Source organism: Leuresthes tenuis, unplaced genomic scaffold (genome assembly GCF_036924035.1).
Source record: "Leuresthes tenuis unplaced genomic scaffold, fLeuTen1.0.hap1 SCAF_14, whole genome shotgun sequence".
Lineage (NCBI taxonomy): Eukaryota > Metazoa > Chordata > Actinopteri > Atheriniformes > Atherinopsidae > Leuresthes > Leuresthes tenuis.
The window spans coordinates 34,393,145-34,398,937 of NW_027325368.1; the positions used below are offsets into that span (position 1 = coordinate 34,393,145).

A 5,793-nucleotide genomic window follows, 5' to 3' on the forward strand; every position below is an offset into this window, starting at 1 on the left:
AGCTATGGAAAAGTAAACTAGTTCTCAGCTGGTTCGCAAGTTGAACGAGTTGTGAACCAGCACTGGCCTCCGAACCAGCCCTGGAACTGATTTGGTGGAAAAGTGGTAATTGAGACCTGGATTAAGCCTGAAAACAATGCTACCCTGGCTGCACTTTCGACCAACCACACATTTTCCCACACCTCTTGTACCTCTGGGAGAGGTGGTGGAACGGGTATGCTCATTTCCAACAAATGGAAATACAAACAACTGCTACCTAATGCTAAATCCAATACCTTTGAATACCATGCCATCCTGGTAACGGCACTGGTCAAAATCTTGCATATATCCCACTAGGACAACTCAGTGACTTTCTAGATGAACTAGACACCTTGGGCTCTTCCATCCCTGAGCATGACTGTACCATGATGGTCCTTGGTGACATGAATATCCACCTTAACAGTCCTAACTCTTCTGATTTTTTTACATTAATGCACTCGAGCTACAACTGCTCAGCAGTCCTCCGACTCATAAAGCTGGCAAAGTGCTAGATCTCATTTTCACAAGTAACTGTGCCACAGAGGCCCTATCTGTCACAACTCTGCACTCTTCTGACCACTATTTCATTCAGTTCAGAGTGAGTCTCCCGAGAAGAAGTTCTCACCCCAATGGTTTCCTACCACCGCAACCTGTCGCCCACCCGCTTCTCCTCCGTTGTTGTCTTCGTTCTCCCAACCTCCAGCACATTCTCTTCCCTTGAGGTTAATGATGCCACGGAGTCCCTTTGCTCTGCACTGAGCTTATCTCTGGATAGTCTGTGTCCTCTATCCACCAAACCCGCTCGATCCTCCTTTTGGCTTAATGATACTCTCCGAGCGTTGCGCACCAATCTCAGAGCTGCCGAAAGGAAATGGCACAAGTCAAAAGATCCTGCAGGTCTAACCAAATTTCAGGCACTACTGTCATCATTCTAATCCAGTGTCACTGATGCAAAAAAGTCTTTCTACATCAACAAGATTCATAGTACTACTGACACCCGGAAACTTTTTTCCACCTTCAAAGCTCTACTTAACCCTCTGCCACCTGCTGCCAATCTGACAGCAGACACCTTTGCCTCATTTTTTACTGACAAAATGGCAGCTATAAGCAGACAGTTTACCGAACTGCCCACCCCTCTCACTCAGACCTGTGTATCTAAACTTCTCACATGTAGCCGTCCTACTCCATGCCCGCTGGACCCTATTCATACTAATCTATTCCAATCCAGTCACACATGTGATTAATGCTTCACTGACATCGGGCACATTTCCTACCACATTCAAGCAAGCTCGGGTTACACCACTGCTCAAGAAACCTTCCGTCCCTCCGACTCAAGTGGAGAACTATCTGCAGGTCTCTCTCCTCCCATTTCTGTCTAAAACCATTGAAAGGGCAGTCTTTAAGCAGGTCACCGATTACCTCTCATGATCCAAACCAATCTGGGTTTAAAAGTGAACACCCCACTGAAACGGCTCTGTTGGCTGTGACAGAAGCCTTAAAAGAAGCCAGGGCGACAGCTAAGTCCTCTGTACTTATCCTGCTCAACGTATCGGCTGCATTTGACAGTCAACCATTATATCCTTTGTCCATACTCTCAAACATGAGCATTGTCAGGTCCAAAGTCACAGTGGCAGATCATTCACCCAAGTCAGTCAGAAATGCCGCCTCCTGAAGGCTGTGTGGAGCAGTACATTTCTCCCTGCTCAGGTGAGGAAACCAGGCTGATCAGCTCATCAGCTGAGTGGGGGCACCTGTCTGCAGTGCACCAACAGATTTACTCTGTACTTCAGAGTGGCTGCAGCAGGCAACAGAGAGACAACTGTTCAGCTTGGGGAAAACCACGAAGAGGCTACTGGTATGGACTGACAAAATGTTTACTGTGTTAACGAATTAATTAATTGATTGAATAAAATGGCCTGCTTAGATTTGATTTTCTCTTTGACATTTGTTTCTGTTTAAAAGTGCTGCAAGTTAAAACCATTTAAGTTAAAGGTACATTATTTAAAACATTTAAAAATTAGTTAAAACATTGTTTAATTTCCTTTGAAAACCTTCAAATAGAAACCGATGTTTACATTTATCTCTCTCAACCTATTATACCTCTAATGGCAAAATAAAATTATAAAGAGGAAAATAGTTGTTCCCGTGCTTACTTATGGTGGACCAGGCCATTTTCAAGTTTGGGCAGAAGCTGAACAGACAAAATAACTTGACAGGCATCACAGGGAGAGCACACCCCTGGTTTGAATCATACCTCACTGGTCGGTCATTCAAAGTATCCTGGCTTGGTCACACTTCTGCAGCGCACCACCTCGCCTCAAGGGTCCCCCAAGGTTCAGTACTGGAACCGCTTCTCTTTGCCATATACACCAACTCACTGGGACAGATCATCAGATCACATGGCTTCTCATACCAATGTTATGCTGATGATACCCAGCTCTATCTGTCATTCCCACCTGATGACCACACGGTCTCAGCACGAATCTCAGACTGTCTCTCTGACATATCAACATGGATGAAAGCCCATCACCTCCAACTTAACCTCCCAAAAACTGAACTGCTTGTCTTCCTAGCCAAACCAACCATACACCACAGCATCTGCATCCAAACTGAATCCCTATCTCTTGCTCCATCAAAGGTTGCTAGAAACTTGGGTGTCATGATTGATGACCAACTAACCTTCAAAGATCACGTTACCTCGGTTGCTCGTTCGTGCCGCTTTGCATTACTAAACATAAGAAAGATCAGACCATACCTGACCCAACATGCCACCCAACTCCTGGTGCAGGCCATGGTCATCTCCCGCCTTGACTACTGCAATGCTCTCCTAACTGGTCTCCAGCCTGTGCTGTGAAACCTCTGCAGATGGTCCAGAATGCGGCGGAGCGTCTGGTCTTCGATCAGCCTAAAAGAACACGTTACCCCTCTGTTCATTGAACTCCACTGGCTGCCCTTAGCCGCCTGCATCAAATTCAAGTCACTGATGTTAGCTACAAAGTGCTTAATGGAACGGCTCCCATCTACTTGAATGCTCTTGCAAAGGCTTCTGTCCCAACTGGGTCCCTCCGTTGGTCCCAGGATTGTCGTCTAGCAGCTCCTACACCACGCCTAAGACAATCCAAACTCTGTTCATGTGTCGTCCCACGATGGTGGAATGACCTACCGAGCGCTACCAGAACAGGGGCGTCCCTGTCTATCTTCAAGAAACTCTTGAAAACCCAGCTCTTCAGAGAGCACCTCCTATCCTAGCACTTACCCTATCTGCACTTTATCTTTCTGTACTTCCCTCTATGCCTGCACCCTATCTCTACTCTGTCCCCTCTGACAGAGTCGGACTCCTGGGTTCCTTCTATGTAGCTTATTGTTAGCTTTGATGTTAGCTGTAATGTCCTCATTTGTAGGTCACTTTGGATAACAAATTTATCATAGATGTTAAAAACTGTCAAAGTAAAAGGAGAATGAAATCAACCAGCACAGTTTCTGAACCAGTACAGAAATTTTCTCAAAAATGAATCTTTTTTTTTTTTTTTTAAATGTTCAGTGGGATGAAATACTATCAAAATACACACAATATCATCAAAGCTTCTTCATCTTGCTGCCACTATGATTCAGCACACACAAATGAAAGGTCTAGGTAAGTGCTGAACATTTTCTCTTTTTTCTTCTTATTAGATATCTGATACATTTTGTTTTATTTAAACCACTTTGGATCTCTTAGTATAATTGTGCTATAAAAATTGATTTGCCTTACCCAACCACAAATAGACTTACAAAAGGATCAGTAAGTAGGTGGTCCCTGGACAGAATTTCTGTCACAACTGACTTGATCCCTTATTAATCACTAGAAAATGTATTTGCAGTTTTCAGTGCTTTTTTTTTCTATAGTTACACCAATTAACATATTGGAGGCAGTAGGGGATACAATGTCTTGCCCAGGTGACTCCGCCCATCTGGTTTACCAGGGACACTTTACCAGGGAATGGATATTCAAAGTAAAAAGGATTTGATGTGAAAGAGAGTTTCCTCCACTGGAGGGAGCCAGATATCTTTCTATTTGAATGTTAAAAAATATGCAGTTCTAATTGGGAAGCCTCTAGAACAGTGTTTCTCAATTCCAACATGGCTCTAGAATGAGACCAGTTCTTACTTTGAGCCGAGACTCTAAGTATTTCTTTTCTTTTTATCTTTGTAAGTGCTTGGAATTGAATCCTTTAGGCTAAGGATTGGGGATGTGAAGTAGCTAAATGTGATGCTGTGTGATAGATGGGATGTGATATCAGTGACTACACAGTTTGAAAGCTGAGGCTGTAAACGAAACACATATAATTACTCTTGTAGTGGGCTTTGGTAACCAACAGCTGGCCTTGTTTGCTTGTCTTAGGTGATAAGTACCAGTGCTGTTACTGATCCTCATGCCAAGGCAGACTGGTTGTCGCAAAAGTTTGGAGGCAAAACATCATCACGCAAATGAAAGATTTAATGAATATCGCTGGGGCAACATCAGTGACAGATAAAATCATATTGTGTTGTTTTACAGAATAAACTGACATGCTGAGAAGAAACAATCCACTAGATGCTGCTGTTGGTTACCCAAACAAGCTTAACTCCAAGATGTTTAGATGATGTTCACTTGTTGCTGTTTTCACCTACAGTTCAGTACTGATAAAGTTAATTTACAATGTACAAGAGGTTATTTACTGCCTTGTTAGTAAAATTTGAACACCTTCCAACTTTGTGAAAGGCCAAAAATCATATCCAGTTCACAACTTTAGTGCCAGGAGAGAATAAACACTGCGTAAAAAATATTTTCCAACCAGCAGCCTGCCCTAACTTACAGGCTTTATTTTGGATCTTAAAGTTTACATTGTCATAGTAGACATGATTGTAAGTATTTTGAACAATTCAACATTTAATGCAACATTATGCATGGGAAAAATATCGACAAAGCAAAAACTAAGCAGATATCAGTTCCGCACCAAACACATAGCATATGTTTTCTTGTTTAATTTGCAGCATCCAGTCATTTTCAAGTTTGCATGGAAATATGTTAGACAATAGCTACTTCATGTCAAATCTTAGTTTTGTTACGTTTTAAGTTTCTGCTCAGTCATTAGTTTTGCCCTGTTTTCCTTTGGTTTCCCTCGCCCTGCCATGAGTACTTCATCCACGTCACCTGTGTTTTGTCTCCAGCTGCACTGCATCACCCCCTCAGTACTTTCCATGGAGACATGTAAAACCTGGAAACTAAATACTTAAAACATAACAAAACTAAGATGTGACACTTCAAACATGCTAAATGGCAGGACACTGTGTTTTAGTGAAATTTGGAGTTGAACTGCTTTTTTAACACTTTTTCTTGGACTTTCTATTTTTAGGCTACATCTAATATCACATTTCCTTGATGCAGCAGGTGGGTTAAAGGTAAGCAAAAGCTCACACACACTATCACTGTAACATTAAAAATAGACTCAGACAAGTAAGAAGCTAGCTATTTGTTCTGCCTTCATCAAGGAAATGGGTCTTCAGCCAGAATTAGGGCTGTCGACTCAAGAGGAATATGAAAACAAGAAAAATTAGATTTATTGTGTGAAGAGCAAAACTGACATGCAACACCAGCACTTATCTGACAACGCTTTTGTTAAGGTAAGCAGATTTAAGCTTGGTGGATTGAAAGGTAATAGCAATGGTCTTTACTGAATGTATTTGCATGTATTAAAGTTAATTACTGGGTTAACTTATTTGGAGAGCTCACAGTGCACCTGAAGGTTCAAGGGC

General features: G+C 42.3%; 1 pseudogene; it reads left to right on the forward strand.

Annotated features, from left to right (window-relative positions):
• The first annotated feature begins 286 nt into the window (after positions 1–286).
• Positions 287–1,884, forward strand: LOC140268245 (uncharacterized; annotated as a pseudogene).
• The last annotated feature ends 3,909 nt before the right edge of the window (positions 1,885–5,793 follow it).